This window comes from Lutra lutra, chromosome 2 (assembly GCF_902655055.1).
Source record: "Lutra lutra chromosome 2, mLutLut1.2, whole genome shotgun sequence".
NCBI classification, from domain to species: domain Eukaryota; kingdom Metazoa; phylum Chordata; class Mammalia; order Carnivora; family Mustelidae; genus Lutra; species Lutra lutra.
Window position 1 is genome coordinate 181,351,106 of NC_062279.1, and position 19,059 is coordinate 181,370,164.

Below are 19,059 nucleotides of genomic sequence, written 5' to 3' on the forward strand. Positions count from 1 at the left end.
AGAAGATGTATTAGGTTGTGACAACCATTGGTGACATTTTGAAAGTAATCTCCATGACCCTCAGTTGATTCCATTAAACCATCATTTCCAGCTTCAGTGTTTTAGTACCACTTCCATGATTTTTGCCACAACTGCATATCATCCCAAATGACTTTTTGCCTTTTGATTCCTTTTTTGCTTATGTAAGTATGCATATATTTTTTGTTTGTTTGTTTTAAAGATTTTATTTATTTATTTGACAGAGAGCGAGATCACAAGCAGGCAGAGAGGCAGGTAGAGAGAGTGGGGGAAGCGGGCTCCCCACTGAGCAGAGAGCCATATATGGGGCTCAATCCTAGGACCGTGAGACCACGACCTGAGCCGAAGGCAGGGGCTTAACCCACTGAGCCACCCAGGTGCCCCAATATGCATATATATTTTTAAAGGGAACTTTCATTACTTCTGCATGTGAAAAATTATACCTTTAAAAAATAGATGTTAAGGGGCTGCCTGGGTGGCTCAGTTGGGTTAAGCCTCTGCCTTCAGCTCAGGTCATGATCTCAGGGTCCTGGGATGGAGTCCCACATCAGGCTCTCTGCTAGGCAGGGAGCCTGCTTCCTCCTTTCTCTCTCTCTCTCTCTCTCTCTCTCTCTCTCTCTACTTGTGATCTCTTTCTGTCAAATAAATAAAATCTTTAAAAAAAATAGATGTTAAAATGCATCTAAGCTAGGAATTTTATTAAAATATAAAAATGGTTAGCCACATTCTACCTACAATGGTCTTTCCTCATTGATAAAATTGAGATAACACTATTACTTATCTTGTGGGGTATTACTAAGGTTAAGTAAGTTAATACAGTAAAGGACTTAACAACATTGTCTGATACCTAGTAAGGGCCTGACGAGCGCTGACTTACCCTGTTTAAAACTTTGTATATGTACATGTAGATAACAAACACATGCTGTAGACATAATAATGACCATCATCGAAATAAAGCCCTAAATTTTCTCTACTAATCTTTTCAGACACCAAGTGAAAGCTAGCCTCCCTTTCAGTGTCTGTGTCTCAGATTATGAAATGACCGCCCCAGAAGCCACCAGCTGTCTCTACTGCAATTCACCTTCTCATTTTGAATACCAAAGGGAAGCCAGAGTATGTTTCTCAAACCTAAAATTCCACTTTGGTTTGTCTATCACATGTAATACTCAGCCTGATATGTCACTTTTTATATATTTGGATATTTTTATTTATTTGGATATTTAAATTTTATTTCATTTTTTCCCATGTTCCAAGAGTCATTGTTTATGCACCACACCCAGTGCTCCATGTAATACGTGCCCTCCTTAATACCCACCACCAGGCTCACCCAACCCCCCACCCCCCTCCCCTCCAAAACTCTCAGTTTTTATTTTTAACTATAATAATATAACTTCCCAGATGTGGGGCGACCAATGTAACACGATGTTTATGGATTATGCAGCATTCCATGCCATTATGGAAGCAGTAGTCTATTCTAGACCAGAACAGAAATGTCATGGAGAATTTCTGGAAGCAGCCATATGCTATTAAACTGCAATAGAAAACATTTTGTTTAAGGTTAGATCTCTTAGAAGAATATTAATTTATTTTTTTATTAAACACATATACATTTATTTATTTACTTTTGTTATGTTCAGTTGGCCACTGTATGGTACATAATTAGCTTTTTATGTAGTGTTCAATGATTCATTAGTTAAGTATTCATCACAGCAAGGTGCATCCTCAATACCACATGTCTCCTCAATACCCATCACCCTGTTACCCCCTCCCCTTGCCCCCTTCCCCTCTGAAACCCCAGATTGTTTCTCTGGGTCCACAGTCTCTCGTGGTTCATCTCCCTCTCTGATTTCTCCCTGTCTGGATTTCCCTCCTTTCCCTTATGTTCCTCCATGCTGTTGCTTATGTTCCACATATGAGTAAAACCATATGATAATTGATATTGAACTCGAGTTGGAAGAGGCGAGTCCGGTCTCAAAATGGAGGTAAAACCGCCGCCAGGTTGCCCCCAGCCCTACTCCGGCCGTCGACGCTGCCGCCGGAGGGGGTGGGCATGATCCAAAGGAACCAGAGCAGTTGAGAAAACTGTTTATTGGTGGTTTGAGCTTTGAAACTACAGATGAGAGTTTAAGAGAACATTTTGAAAAATGGGATACACTTACAGATTGTGTGGTGATGAGAGACCCCCAAACAAAATGTTCCAGGGGTTTTGGTTTTGTGACTTACTGTTGTGTTGAAGAGGTGGATGCAGCAATGTGTGCCCGACCACACAAGGTTGATGGGCGTGTAGTGGAACCAAAGAGAGCTGTTTCTAGAGAGGATTCTGTAAAGCCTGGTGCCCATCTAACAGTGAAGAAAATTTTTGTTGGTGGTATTAAAGAAGATACAGAAGAGTATAATTTGAGAGACTACTTTGAAAAGTATGGCAAGATTGAAACCATAGAAGTTAAGGAAGACAAGCAGAGTGGAAAAAAGAGAGGATTTGCTTTTGTAACTTTGGATGATCATGATACAGTTGATAAAACTGTTGTTCAGAAATACCACACTATTTTTTTTATTTTATTTTTTTATAAACATATAATATATTTTTATCCCCAGGGGTACAGGTCTGTGAATTGCCAGGTTTACACATTTCACAGCACTCACCATAGCACATACCCTCCCCAATGTCCATAATCCCAACCCCCCCCCCCCCCCCCCCCTCCCCCCATCAACCCTCAGTTTGTTTTGTGAGATTGAGAGTCACTTATGGTTTGTCTCCCTCCCAATTCCATCTTGTTTCATTTACTCTTCTCCTACCCCCTTAACCCTCCATGTTGCATCTCCTCTCCATCATATCAGGGAGATCATATGATAGTTGTCTTTCTCCAACTGACTTATTTCACTAAGCATGATACCCTCTAGTTCCATCCACGTTGTCGCAAATGGCAAGATTTCATTTCTTTTGATGGTTGCATAGTATTCCATTGTGTATATATACCACATCTTCTTTATCCATTCGTCTGTTGATGGACATCTAGGTTCTTTCCATAGTTTGGCTATTGTAGACACTGCTGCTATAAACATTCGGGTGCATGTGCCCCTTCGGATCACTATGTTTGTATCTTTAGAGTAAATACCCAGTAGTGCAATTGCTGGGTCATAGGGTAGTTCTATTTTCAACATTTTGAGGACCCTCCATGCTGTTTTCCAGAGTGGTTGCACCAGCTTGCATTCCCACCAACAGTGTAGGAGGGTTCCCCTTTCTCCGCATCCTCACCAGCATCTGTCATTTCCTGACTTGTTAATTTTAGCCATTCTGACTGGTGTGAGATGATATCTCATTGTGGTTTTTATTTGTATTTCCCTGATGCCGAGTGAGGTGGAGCACTTTTTCATGTGTCTGTTGGCCATCTGGATGTCTTCTTTGCAGAAATGTCTGTTCATGTCTTCTGCCCATTTCTTGATTGGATTATTTGTTCTTCAGGTGTTGAGTTTGCTAAGTTCTTTATAGATTTTGGACACTAACCCTTTATCTGATATGTCGTTTGCAAATATCTTCTCCCATTCTGTCAGTTGTCTTTTGGTTTTGTGAACTGTTTCCTTTGCTGTGCAAAAGCTTTTGATCTTGATAAAATCCCAATAGTTCATTTTTGCCCTTGCTTCCATTGCCTTTGGCGATGTTCCTAGGAAGATGTTGCTGCAGCTGAGGTCAAAGAGGTTGCTGCCTGTGTTCTCCTCAAGGATTTTGATGGATTCCTTTCTCACATTGAGGTCCTTCATCCATTTTGAGTCTATTTTCGTGTGTGGTGTAAGGAAATGATCCAATTTCATTTTTCTGCATGTGGCTGTCCAATTTTCCCAACACCATTTGTTGAAGAGGCTGTCTTTTTTCCATTGGACATTCTTTCCTGCTTTGTCGAAGATGAGTTGACCATAGAGTTGAGGGTCTATTTCTGGGCTCTCTATTCTGTTCCATTGATCTATGTGTCTGCTTTTGTGCCAGTACCATGCTGTCTTGATGATGACAGCTTTGTAATAGAGCTTGAAGTCCGGAATTGTGATGCCACCAACTTCGGCTTTCTTTTTCAATATTCCTTTGGCTATTCGAGGTCTTTTCTGGTTCCATATAAATTTTAGGATTATTTGTTCCATTTCTTTGAAAAAAATGGATGGTACTTTGATAGGAATTGCATTAAATGTGTAGATTGCTTTAGGTAGCATAGACATTTTCACAATATTTATTCTTCCAATCCAGGAGCATGGAACATTTTTCCATTTCTTTGTGTCTTCCTCAATTTCTTTCATGAGTACTTTATAGTTTTCTGTGTATAGATTCTTAGTCTCTTTGGTTAGGTTTATTCCTAGGTATCTTATAGTTTTGGGTGCAATTGTAAATGGGATGGACTCCTTAGTTTCTCTTTCGTCTGTCTTGTTGTTGGTGTAGAGAAATGCAACTGATTTCTGTGCATTGATTTTATATCCTGACACTTTACTGAATTCCTGTACAAGTTCTAGCAGTTTTGGAGTGGAGTCTTTTGGGTTTTCCACATAGAGTATCATATCATCTGCAAAGAGTGATAGTTTGACTTCTTCTTTGCCGATTTGGATGCCTTTAATTTCCTTTTGTTGTCTGATTGCTGAGGCTAGGACTTCTAGTACTATGTTGAATAGCAGTGGTGATAACGGACATCCCTGCTGTGTTTCTGACCTTAGCGGAAAAGCTTTCAGTTTTTCTCCATTGAGAATGATATTTGTGGTGGGTTTTTCATAGATGGCTTTGATAATATTGAGGTATGTGCCGTCTATCCCTACACTTTGAAGAGTTTTGATCAGGAAGGGATGCTGTACTTTGTCAAATGCTTTTTCAGCATCTGTTGAGAGTATCATATGGTTCTTGTTCTTTCTTTTATTAATGTGTTGTATCACATTGATTGATTTGTGGATGTTGAACCAAACTTGCAGCCCTGGAATAAATCCCACTTGGTTGTGGTGAATAATCCTTTTAATGTACTGTTGAATCCTATTGGCCAGTATTTTGGTGAGAATTTTTGCATCTGTGTTCATCAAGGATATTTGTCTGTAGTTCTCTTTTTTGATGGGATCCTTATCTGGTTTTGGGATCAAGGTGATGCTGGCCTCATAAAATGAGTTAGGAAGTTTTCCTTCCATTTCTATTTTTTGGAACAGTTTCAGGAGAATAGGAATTAGTTCTTCTTTAAATGTTTGGAAATATCACACTATTAATGGGCATAATTGTGAAGTGAAAAAGGCCCTTTCTAAACAAGAAATGCAGTCTGCTGGATCACAAAGAGGTCGTGGAGGTGGATCTGGCAACTTCATGGGTGTGGAGGAAACTCTGGAGGTGGTGGTAACTTTGGCCGTGGTGGAAACTTTGGTGGAAGAAGAGGCTATGGTGGTGGTGGTGGTGGTGGCAGCAGAGGTAATTACGGAGGAGGTGATGGTGGATATAATGGATTTGGAGGTGATGGTGGCAACTATGGTGGTGGTCCTGGATATGGAAACCAAGGAGGTAGATATGGAGGTGGTGGTGGAGGATATGATGGTTACAATGAAGGAGGAAATTTTGGAGGTGGTAACTATGGTGGTGGTGGGAACTATAATGATTTTGGAAATTATAGTGGACAACAAGCAATCAAATTATTGACCCATGAAGGGGGGCAGTTTTGGTGGAAGAAGCTCAGGCAGTCCCTATGGTGGTGGTTATGGCTCTGGTGGTGGAAGTGGTGGATATGGTAGCAGAAGGTTCTAAAAAATTTTCAGAAGAAAAGGGCTACAGTTCTTAGCAGGAGAGAGAGCGAGGATTTGTCAGGAAAGCTGCAGGTTACTTTGAGACAGTCATCCCAAATGCATTAGAGGAACTATAAAAATCTGCCACAGAAGGAACGATGATCCATAGTCAGAAAAGTTACTGCAGCTTAAACAGGAAACCCTTCTTGTTCAGGACTGTCAGCCACAGTTTGCAAAAAGTGCAGCTGTTGATTAATGCAATGTAGTGTCAATTCAATGTACATTCCTGAGGTCTTTTATCTGTTGTAGCTTTGTCTTTTTCTTTTTCTTTTCATTACATCAGGTATATTGCCCTGTAAATTGTGGTAGTGGTACCAGGAATAAAAAATTAAGGAATTTTTAACTTTAAAAAAAAAAACCCATATGATAATTGTCTTTCTCTGCTTGACTTACTTCACTTAACATAATCCCCTCCAGTTCCAGCCATAAGTAATCTCAGTGGTGTTAATAGAACCTATTTGCAGTAAACCTAATATTGCTCAATTACGTCTAAAAGAAGTAATGGAACAATAATGCAATATTTACTAGAATTAATGCCTCATCCTTTGGAGTGTCAAACCACAAAACACATTTTGGGGAAAAAATGTTTTCCTGCATAGCCCACTTTCCCCTTCTGTTTGGAAGTAGTGAGTACTGTTAGTCCAAGTAGAGTATGCTTTGTTCTTTCCAGGACATAAAAGTTATATTAAAGAAGTAGCTCTTTGTCCAATGGATTGATCCTTGCTTTTCTATATCTTTTAGGAAAATTGTAGATTTATCTTTCCTAAACCTTGTTTTCTTCTTTTTAATAAAGGCAGGGATAGAGCTATGGGAGGCAAATTCAACCTTTAATGAAACCACAAAGACCTGGAGCCCATAAATCTTCGTGATCCATTTGTTTCTAATGGCAAAGCAGTGGTAGACACTTCAATAACAATAACAATCAATAATGTAAATACAGTTTTTATTTATTTTTATTAAATCCTCACATTCCTACCCTGTTTTTGGAAGAAAGTTGCTTAAAGCACAATTCTTTGTTCTTCCTAAACATCAAAGGATTACTGAAGATGGAGAAATGTATTGCTCTACAATCCAAACAACTGATTGCTTTGAAAATCTGGGTCATTAAACTTCAATAACTGAAGTGAAATCCCAAAGATTTGTGAGTGCTGCTTAAGGTGCTGTGATCATATATGTGCAATTTGAATTTCTCTATCTTCTCCATTAGAGTGGACAATACCAGGAAAAAGGAACTTCATCTCTTCAAGAATATTTTATACTCTAACAAGACAGTCTCAGGTCCCAGGACCTGCCAGCACTTCAACGTTTTGTGAAAATATCTGAGACATGAGAAGCAAAGCTTAATGGCTTCCAAATAGAAAACTGTGAGATCAAAATAACAATTATTGATTAAATGCCTCCAAATATAACATTACATCTGCAAGTCACTTGCAGATAAAAAATCATAAAATTCAAAATTATCAAAGTTATTTTTAATATTATATTCATTACATTTGCTCAGGAAGGCTTTAGGCCAATAGAATGCTCATTCTAAAGACCAAATTCAGGCTTTCTTTACGTTGGCCAGTTCTTTTACATCTCTTCTCTTTCTATTCTATCTTGTAACCCATCAGCAGATTTGTTTTAATAAAGTGCCATTTCATCATGCCGTTCTCTTGTTGAGGAACCTACTGATTCCCAATTACCTACCACATCAAGTCAAAACTTTTCTCCAGACATTCATGACACTTCACAATTAGATCTACCCTTGTTACATAGCCTTATTTAAGATTTTGTCCAACCGTGAAGTCTTACACTGCGAGTGCGGGTTTTGTTTTACTTTCCTTAATTACTAGACTGATTCTCATTTCTTAGCCTCTGTCAGTAGTTCCCCTTCTTTTTAACTAATCAATGAAAAGCCTTTTCCTTTCTTTTACCAATGTATTGCTCACCTTCCAAGACCCAATTTAGAGATCACATCTTTCCCAAAATCTTCTATAGCTACCTTAAACCTCATAGGTTTCCCTCCCCATAGTTATACAGAACTTGGAAACACTTTCAAAGATAGCACTTAATTATGAAATGTCTTCCCCAGTAAACTATTGTTTACTATGTTACTCTCATCTCCCCAAACACTGTAACATCTTTTGAGAATAGAGTCTGTTTTTCATACTTCTTTTCCCACAATGGGTACTTCTTTTTCCACAATGCATACCACCCATGCATACCACAGTCAGCACATACCAAGCAAATGATGCACTTACCATTTTGCTTCTTCCTTTTAAACCTCAATCTTGCTTTTAACTATATCTCCCTGACTATGGCTTTTGTACAGTCCAATTAGTCAAGAAGGGATGGGACCTCCTGCCAAAGTGGAGGCTTGGCCCTTAGATAAGAGCATGAGCAGTTCATTTATTGTAACAGGAGAAAAAGTGGAGTTATGGGTACAAACTCAAATAGTAGATCAATGTGGTGGTAGCATTTAATCATCACAATGAATTCTTAAGATGGGTGTTCCCATTTTCTCCCATTTAAAATGAGAAAACTGAGGCATCAAGAAGTTAAAAAAAAAAAAAAACTTATTTAAGATCATATAGCTGGAAAATGACTGAGCCAGAGGTTGAAATCAAGCAATCTGATTTCCTGGCCTAAATGCTTAACTACTATTCTAATAGAAACACAGCATTTATCCCAGTATCAGGTCTTAATTGGACTGTTTTTTCTCAGTTCTGGATTACACATCTTAAGAATAACATTGACAGTCCAGAGAAACACAGCTGGTATGGCAAAGGACAGGGAACTCTGTCTGTATGCAGATAGTAAATCTGTAAAGAATCTCTGAAGATTAACACTCTTAGATCTTTTTATCTCTCTTTAGAGCCGCAGATGAGATGCTACTCTAGTTATTTGAGTTTTGAGGGAGAGAATAAGAGCTGGGAGTGGGTGGGTGGGCAGAGGGAGAGCAAACTCCCCACTGAGCAGGGAGCTCAGTCAGGGCTCCATCCCAGGACCCTGAGATCATGACCAGAGCCGAAGGTAGACACTTAACTGACCGAGCCCCCAAGTGCTCCTTACTCTATGTTGCTTTTTTTTTTTCATTAAATTTTATTTTTTATAAACATATATTTTTTTCTATGTTGCTTTTAAAAGAAGATCAACATGGGAAATTTTCAAGGAATATATCAGTCCCATTTGTCTGATTTTATTAGCCTGATGTGAAAAAAAGTGTACTATAAACATTTGCCCTACATTCAAAACTGGAATTAGGGGTGCCTGGGTGGCTCAGCAGGTTAAAGCCTCTGCCTTCAGCTCAGGTCATGATCCCAGGGTCCTAGGATGGAGCCCCATGTCAGGCTATCTGCTCAGCAGGGAGCCTGCTTCCCTTCCTCTCTCTCTGCCTGCCTCTCTGCCTGCTTGTGATCTCTGTCTGTCAAATAAATAAATAAAATATTTTAAAAACAAAAACTAGAATTAATGCCTTCTTACTAGTATCTCTGAAGAGATAGGTAGGCTGGTGGAAAGGAAAGAACTCAAGGTTCCGAATCAGAAAAACAAGCCCCACCATTTACCAGTTGCATGTCTCAGGATCGCTTACACAATCCTGCTGAACCTCAGTTTCCTTATCCATTTAATGTCCGTAGTGATATCCGTCTTTCATGTTTTTATAAAAACTAATGTTTTTGAAGTGAAAGGAAAAACATATCTTGCTTGTTTTTGTTTTTCTCTTACCTTTCTCTCATGCTGGCCTTTCTATTACTATCAATGTTTAGACAAAACTTGGATGGGTACACATACTTGTCAAAGATTCTGCAAATAGGATTCCAGCCCTGAGTGTGAGGTTGATTAAGTGGATTATTAGATGCATTGTAACTCTATATTGTTATGGAGCTAACAGAAACATTAATCACAGAGATTAAAAGCATGGATGGTGGAGGCAGGCAGTCCTTGGATGTAATCATATAATTCTCCAGTATGTCAGCTCTGCGACCTTGGACATGTCAATTAACCTGTCTATGCAACAGTTTCTTTAAAAGCATCATAATAGTGCCAATGGGATATGACTGTTGAGATAATTAAATGAGAAATTCATCTAAGATGCATACTACGTGCCCATCATATAGTAAGCACTCAATAAATGGTAGCTATTCCTATTCTTAGGTCCTGCTCTACAGGTTAAGAGCCTATCTTTTTAAAGTCTTTTTGCACTTTCTTGGGGGGGGGGGTGCCACTGCTTTCAAGATTAAATGGAAGGCTCTTTCATGACTCTTACAGAATCATTGGGATTACTTTTGATGATATCTGTTCTTAACCTTTTAGAATGTGTGAAGGTTTGTTCAAACTGGACGAGGAAGAGGAATTTCATTCTTTATGTTCTTAGGTTTTTGAGTCATGGGATTAGTGGGACCAGACAACAACAAAGCCATTATCTTGGTGCAGGCACCTCTGGTATTACTCATTATTTTCAAGTGTATATACTTTCATCTTTTGTGTCACAGGATAATTCTGTACCAAGGAACTATGTGTGCTGAAAATATAGAGTCCTTTTTATTCACTCCATATAAAAATGGCACTGAGGAATGCTGTTTTTAGGAAAAGATGAAGAGTATCTGAAGATCAGCCTCCATTGTGTCTTTCAGTTGGAAACTCCTATGCCAAATGAGATGCCAAGAGATTTGATTTCTGCTAAGAATCTTAATCATTTTAGGGACTACAGTTGTATATAGCATTTATGGTTTACTACAGAGAACAAACATATAATGTGTTTCTTTGTTACAGGTTTGACTTTCATATTCTGTTTTTATCTCCATCTTTATTGTGAAGAAATTTAAAATGTTACTACTTCAGGCCTGTGAGAATCATGGGCCGTACTCTTAAGGCATTTACTTGATCAAAATGGATATTTTACTTCTTTCCAGTGTCTGAGAAGAGTCAAAAGAAAAGAATTGCAAAATAATGAGACTATATGGTATATCCTAAAGAAAACAGAAAACTAATGTCCAGTTAAACAGATGTGATGCTTCCAGGACCATTTCTGCAATACCTGAGGGTCTGACATGGCGCTGGAGAAAACCTTTTGCCCATGACCTTCAGCAGCTGCAAGAACAGATTCGAGAAACTCTGTTCTCCAACTCTATTCCCTGGTTATGCTCCCTTTTCTTCCTTCTATTAGGAGAATCAAGAATTGGCATTGGGATCAAACAAGCTTACACTCTGAATCATAATGCATCCACTAGGGCTTTGGGATTAGTCCATTGAAATAAGATCATGAATTTAAGTTAAAGTTTGGAATATAAGAGGCTATTAGTCCTCTGCTCTAAGCCAGAGCCACCGATGAGCATCCGGAACACAGCAAAGGCACATTCTCTCCCTGTTGTCTATCGTGTTATTTTCCGTCTGCTCCAAATGTTGTAGAAACAGAGTAGAAACTCCTCTTTGTTTTCGCAAGGCTTTAGGAACAAAATCACAGGAATCAAAACGGTAACAGAAGTGGCAATGTGACTGCTTCTGGAAGTAGAATACCAGGCCAACTCAACTAGTATGCCAGACCAAGGTCAAAGGTAACTGTAATTGTCTGGGCCTCTGAGGTGACTGTGCCCCTGCTACTGCCTTGTGCCTGCTCTCCAGAGCTGGGAGGGCATTAGGCACTAGATAGAACACACACTTAGAAGTAAGACACAAGGTGTGTGTGTGTGTGTGTGTGTGTGTGTGTGTGTGTGTGTGTGTATGGAGGTTGTTTTTTTTTTAATTAACATATAGTGTATTATTTGCCCCAAGGGTACAGGTCTGTGAATCAGCAATCTTACACAGTTCACACAGCACTCACCATAGCACATACCCTCTCCAATGTCCACAACCCAACCACCCCATCCCTTCCCCCAGAACCCCCAGCAACCCTCAGTTTGTTTACTGAGATTAAGAGTGTCTTATGGTTTGTTTCCCTCCCCGATCCCATCTTGCTTCATTTTTCCCTCCCTTGCCCCCACCCTCACCCTGCCTCTCAAATTCCTCATATCAGAGAGATCATATGATAATAAGACACAAGTTTGACCTGCTGCTACCACAAGCTAGATGATCTGCTAGTGTCCCTGGGTGATATTCTCAAATTATAAATCTCAGTTTTCTCCTTTAAAATAAGGAAATTAAAAATAGTAGCTGTTTGGGGCACCTGGGTGACTCAGTCAGTTAAGCATCTGAGTCTTGATTTCAGCTGAGGTCATGATCTCAGGGTCCTGGGGTCCATCCTTGTGTCAGGCTCCCCACTGCTTTTCTCCCTCTCCCCCTGCCCCTTCCTCACTCTCTCTCTCTCTCAAATAGATAAATAAATTAAAAAAAAAATAGCAGCTGCTTCATAGGATTTTTTTCTGATAACTAAAGGTGAAAATGCATATAAAACAGTATAGAGCCTAGCACATTAGTAAAGATTCAAAAACTAAGTATGGCCATCTTTATTAGCTGGCTTATTGTTTCCATCTTAAGATTCTTCAGTAGAAATGAAAAATATGGTTTAACCACTAGCTTATCAATTAGCTCATGCATTCATTTAATACTTCACTACAGATATTGTTGAGAAACCACTACACACAAGGTACTGTTCTAAGTGCTGTTATACTAAAATTTTCAAGATCATTAAACAAAAAGAAAATAAAGCTGTCACCATTTGGGAAAGAGTGAAACCCCTTGTTTCTAGTGTCTGCTCTAGCCAACACCTGGCCGAAGAGGACACATGTTCCTGGTGATGAAATCACCTCTTATCAATGCAGAAAATGAACAGAAACCCTAATACTGGCACTGACATCTCTGATGCTCTGAGCACTCTACTCATCTCCATGCAGCATTTTATTTTTTCTGGAGAGTTCAGGTGGCAGGAAAGAATGGCCAACATATATTTTAAAAGTGTGTCCTTTACACAGATGCACCCAGTAATAGCCCAGTAGTGCAGGCATAAGCCACAATTTCTTTTTTCTGTCTAAAAGCTACTTTTGCAGAGAAGGAGACACCCTGACACAGAAAATGTTCAAGTACTCATGTAATCACAGAAGCCACTCACCTAGTAGAAGAGACATACTCCAGCAAAATCTGCTCGAAAGTGAATTTGTGCTGTGCATGCTTTATTTTCCCATTGACTTATTTAGCTGGCATTGTTTATTCTTTGGATGTAGTTAAGAGTTACATTAAAATTGAAGCAACAGATTAAGATGTTATATGTTCAAGAAGAAAAATATTTTAGATAAAATAACATTAATGTTAAAAAATGATGCTAAAAATATAAGGTACTCACATCACAAGGTAAAAATAATATCGAGTACTCTATAAAAGATAATCATTTGCCTCCTAATGCTTTTAATACCATTCCTACTTAGAGAAGGCAAACCCCTAGACAGTTATTTGGCTGCTTTCTAAAATTCTATTTGAATCAACTTAGCGTTTGTAAATTTGCAGCTCAATGTATCTACCATTTTGGGATTTCTCTTCACTTGAACTTTCTGGTTTCTTTCTAAGTATCTTATTAAGTCCTGTATAGTTTTGGATGGGAGCTAATAACTATTACAATAATAACAGCTACTATTTATCAAGTCATAGTAGCTGCCAAACGCAACTATAATTTTATTGAATACTTCCAAGAGAGTTCCAGGAGTCAGTATTATCTTTCTTTTGTAACAAATGAGGAAACTAGAGTATAAAGAGGTTAAATAACTTACCCATGGTCACTTTACTATGAAGCCCATGAACTTTACCAGGATAGTATCTGTCTTTGTATTGGAAGTTCTCCCCATTGTCTGTAGAGGTATTACCTGGTGATCAGCTAGTATCTGTCTGAAAGACTATAAACAAATAATTATCTTGTGTCTATATCAGCTGCTCTGTTTCTAGTTTATTAGATTATTAAACTATTGACTAGTATATTCATTAGGGGCCATTAGGACTTTACTTATAATTTACTACTCTCGGCGAAGCTGTTTTCCTTGAGTGACACCAGGAAGCTTGTAGAATTTGTTTGCAACTAATCACTCAAAATGCTCCTATTTATATATTCATATAGCACTATTACAGCTTATTCCTTTAGTTCATAATCCTGAATTATATAATCTAAAACTAAGAGAGTGTCCAAAAAGGCAGTATATGTGTTATATGTCAAACTTTCAATATTCTGATAGTCAAAAGTCTTTTTTTTTAAAGATTTTATTTATTTTATTGACAGACAGAGATTACAAGTAGGCAGTGAGGCAGGCAGAGAGAGAGAGGAGGAAGCAGGCTCCCTGCTGAACAGAGTCTGATGCAGGGCTCTATCCCAGGACCCTGGGACCATGACCCGAGCCGAAGGCAGAGGCTTTAACCCACTGAGCCACCCAGGTGCCCCAAAAGTCTTTTGATTTTAGGAAATGACATGAAAAATAAAGTTTTCTAGTATGCACTTTTAAATGTGCATGAATAAAATATTAGCATGGCAGCTAGCATGACATACAATATCACTATAATTTTTTATCATTGGACTCAATTTAATTTGCATATAAGCCCTGGAAAAAAATAGACATGATGGTTTCCAGCAATCCAGGAAGAAAAATATATGTTTCATGTCAAGGATACATCACTAAGGTTGGAGAAGTTCCAATTAAACTTGTGATCTCTCCATTCAAGTCCTCCAAATAACCTCCTAGAGTTAAGCCAACTTCATTTATTTGGTCAGCTGATCCAGAATGACTTACCAACAATGTGCATAGTACAGGTTCACTATGTGCTTAGAATCTTCCATCTTTTTCAATTTCAGCAGGGATGACTCCAATGAAAAACAAAACTTACCAAAAGGAATCTTCTGAGCAAACAAAACAAAATGAAACAAAAATTTATTCAATCAAGTAAGGGAAATAAGCTTTTCCTTGATACAGGCTATTTGTACATCAATAGATAATAGACCCTTCCTGGATATCTAAAAGTTAAAGATGATGCTAAGTGAGAGAAGTCAATCAGAGAAAGACAAATACCATATGATTTCACTCCTATGTGGAATTTAAGAAACAAAATAGGAAAAAAAAAAGAGAGAGAGAGAGAGAGGCAAACCATAAAACAGATTCTTAACTATAGAGAACAAACTGAGTTTTGTTAGAGAGGAGGTAGGGTGTGGGTTGTGTTATACGGGTGATAGGCATTAAGGAGGGTACTCAAGCACTGGGTGATTTATGTAAGTGATGAATCACTAAATTCTACACCTGAAACCAAAAAAATAAAAAGTAAAGAAGTCAAGATAATTTACCTTTTATCTAAAAGTAAATTAATTAACTGACACAGTCTCTAGGATTTTGCTTTTTTTCAGAAAGTTTATTAAGTGTCATTAGTCTGAATAAAAGTCTGAGCAAGTCAGGGTGAAATGATAATGAATGCCTCCAAATTTAATGTAGTCTCTATTTCAAATGTTAAATTTAGCCTGATTTCATTCCTAAGGTTTGCCCCTGAACCACTGGTATGTTATTTTATTTATTTTTGTTACTATTATTTTTTTTACTTTAGCTTTCTTTTTAATTTTATGAATAATTTTTAAAAATTGAGAAACACTATTCTTTTAGCTTCTGGATATACACACATTTATATTTTAAAGTTATACAAATGATGTCTGAACATAATTTATCTTTTTCTAGAAAAGTCTAAAGTTAATCTGTCTCTCTAGTCCCTTCACAAATATGACAAGATCCCCTGCTTTAACTATCCTCTGCACCTCTTCCTATTTTTATTGTCAAGAATTTTAATTACATCTTATTTTTGAGCACACAAATTTATTGTTATTGCTTTGACATTTTAAGAATCAGTACTCACTGGCATTTACCAGAAGGAATTAATAATTTTATTTTTTTTCCATTTTATTTTATTTTATTTTATTTCATTTCTTTTCAGTGTTCCAGAATTCATTGTTTCTGCACCACACCCAGTGCCTCCATGCAATCCGTGCCCTCTTTAATACCCACCACCAGGCTCACCCAACCCTCCACCCCCCTCCCTTCCAAAACCCTCAGTTTGTCTCTGAGTCCACAGTCCTTCATGTTTCATCTCCCGCTCTGATTTCCCCCAACTTTCTTCTCCTCTCCATCTTCCAGTGTCCTCCATGTTAGTCCTTATGCTCCACTAGTAAGGGAAACTATATAATATTTGACTCTCTCTGCTTGAGTTATTTCACTCAGCATAATCTCTTCCAGTCCCGTCCATGTTGATATAGAAGTTGGGTAAAAATAATTTTAATTGTTATTCATTCTTCTTTCTTTTACCCCCGAACTTCCTTTTCATCTTATTTTCCTTCTTGTTGGAAGGTAAGAAGCAAGAGTCTGGTTCATACATTAAAAAATATATTTCATTTGGGTTCTAGTGTTAGATTTTGGGTATAAAATTTGACTTTTAAAGATATTTTTACTCAGCACTTTGGAGGCTCACTTCCACTGTCTTTTGATTTACATTACTAATTTAAAAACCCTCATTCTTTCAATTATACTTCAGAATCTCTCTGTCATTAATCCTACACTTGATTTGACTATGATGTCCTTTGGTGTGGGAATTTTTTGGGGATTTTACTTTTCTTTTTTTTTTTTCTTTTTTTTTTTTCTTTTTTTAATTTTTTTTATTTTTTTCAGCATAACAGTATTCATTATTTTTGCACCACACCCAGTGCTCCATGCAATCCGTGCCCTCTACAATACCCACCACCTGGTGCCCCCAACCTCCCACCCCCCACCCCTTCAAAATTCTCAGATCGTTTTTCAGAGTCCATAGTCTCTCATGGTTCACCTCCCCTTCCAATTTCCCTCAACTCCCTTCTCCTCTCCATCTCCCCTTGTCCTCCATGCTATTTGTTATGCTCCACAAATAAGTGAAACCATATGATAATTGACTCTCTCTGCTTGACTTCTTTCACTCAGCATAATCTCTTCCAGTCCCGTCCATGTTGCTACAAAACTTGGGGATTCATCCTTTCTTTCTTTTTTTTTTTTTTTTTTTACAGCTTTATAAACATATATTTTTATCCCCAGGGGTACAGGTCTGCGAATCGCCAGGTTTACACACTTCACAGCACTCACCTTAGCACATACCCTCCCCGATATCCATAACCCCACCCCCCTCTCCCAACCCCCTCCCCCCATCAACCCTCAGTTTGTTTTGTGAGATTAAGAGTCACTTATGGTTTGTCTCCCTCCCAATCCCATCTTGTTTCATTTACTCTTCTCCTACCCCCTCAACCCCCCATGTTGCATCTCCTCTCCCTCATATCAGGGAGATCATATGATAGTTGTCTTTCTCCGATTGACTTATTTCGCTAAGCATGATACCCTCTAGTTCCATCCACGTCGTCGCAAATGGCAAGATTTCATTTCTTTTGATGGTTGCATAGTATTCCATTGTGTATATATACCACATCTTCTTTATCCATTCGTCTGTAGATGGACATCTAGGTTCTTTCCATACTTTGGCTATTGTAGACATTGCTGCTATAAACATTCGGGTGCATGTGCCCCTTCGGATCACTATGTTTGTATCTTTAGGGTAAATACCCAGCAGTGCAATTGCAGGGTCATAGGGTAGTTCTATTTTCAAAATTTTGAGGAACCTCCATGCTGTTTTCCAGAGTGGTTGCACCAGCTTGCATTCCCACCAACAGTGTAGGAGGGTTCCCCTTTCTCCGCATCCTCGCCAGCATCTGTCATTTCCTGACTTGTTAATTTTAGCCATTCTGACTGGTGTGAGGTGATATCTCATGGTGGTTTTGATTTGTATTTCCCTGATGCCGAGTGATATGGAGCACTTTTTCATGTGTCTGTTGGCCATCTGGATGTTTTCTTTGCAGAAATGTCTGTTCATGTCCTCTGCCCATTTCTTGATTGGATTATTTGTTCTTTGGGTGTTGAGTTTGCTAAGTTCTTTATAGATTTTGGACACTAGCCCTTTATCTGATATGTCATTTGCAAATATCTTCTCCCATTCTGTCAGTTGTCTTTTGGTTTTTTTAACTGTTTCCTTTGCTGTGCAAAAGCTTTTGATCTTGATAAAATCCCAAAAGTTCATTTTTGCCCTTGCTTCCCTTGCCTTTGGTGATGTTCCTAGGAAGATGTTGCTGCGGCTGACGTCGAAGAGGTTGCTGCCTGTGTTCTCCTCGAGGATTTTGATGGATTCCTTTCTCACATTGAGATCCTTCATCCATTTTGAGTCTATTTTCGTGTGTGGTGTAAGGAAATGATCCAATTTCATTTTTCTGCATGTGGCTGTCCAATTTTCGCAACACCATTTATTGAAGAGGCTGTCTTTGTTCCATTGGACATTCTTTCCTGCTTTGTCGAAGATGAGTTGACCATAGAGTTGAGGGTCTATTTCTGGGCTCTCTATTCTGTTCCATTGATCTATGTGTCTGTTTTTGTGCCAGTACCATGCTGTCTTGATGATGACAGCTTTGTAATAGAGCTTGAAGTCCGGAATTGTGATGCCACCAACTTTGGCTTTCTTTTTCAATATTCCTTTGGCTATTCGAGGTCTTTTCTGGTTCCATATAAATTTTAGGATTATTTGTTCCATTTCTTTGAAAAAAATGGATGGTACTTTGATAGGAATTGCATTAAATGTGTAGATTGCTTTAGGTAGCATAGACATTTTCACAATATTTATTCTTCCAATCCAGGAGCATGGAACATTTTTCCATTTCTTTGTGTCTTCCTCAATTTCTTTCATGAGTACTTTATAGTTTTCTGAGTATAGATTCTTAGTCTCTTTGGTTAGGTTTATTCCTAGGTATCTTATAGTTTTGGGTGCAATTGTAAATGGGATGGACTCCTTAATTTCTCTTTCTTCTGTCTTGTTGTTGGTGTAGAGTAATGCAACTGATTTCTGTGCATTGATTTTATATCCTGACACTTTACTGAATTCCTGTACAAGTTCTAGCAGTTTTGGAGTGGAGTCTTTTGGGTTTTCCACATAGAGTATCATATCATCTGCAAAGAGTGATAGTTTGACTTCTTCTTTGCCGATTTGGATGCCTTTAATTTCCTTTTGTTGTCTGATTGCTGAGGCTAGGACTTCTAGTACTATGTTGAATAGCAGTGGTGATAACGGACATCCCTGCCGTGTTCCTGACCTTAGCGGAAAAGCTTTCAGTTTTTCTCCATTGAGAATGATATTTGCGGTGGGTTTTTCATAGATGGCTTTGATAATATTGAGGTATGTGCCGTCTATCCCTACACTTTGAAGAGTTTTGTTCAGGAAGGGATGCTGTACTTTGTCAAATGCTTTTTCAGCATCTATGGAGAGTAT

At 38.4% G+C, this 19,059-nt stretch overlaps 1 protein-coding gene and 1 pseudogene across 1 annotated transcript in view; both read left to right on the forward strand.

The window, feature by feature from the left end:
* GABRB1 (gamma-aminobutyric acid type A receptor subunit beta1) overlaps positions 1 to 19,059 on the forward strand; it is a 396,298-nt gene that overhangs the window by 137,515 nt on the left and 239,724 nt on the right. The window lies entirely within an intron of this gene.
* LOC125093694 (heterogeneous nuclear ribonucleoprotein A3-like) lies at positions 1,995 to 5,961 on the forward strand (annotated as a pseudogene).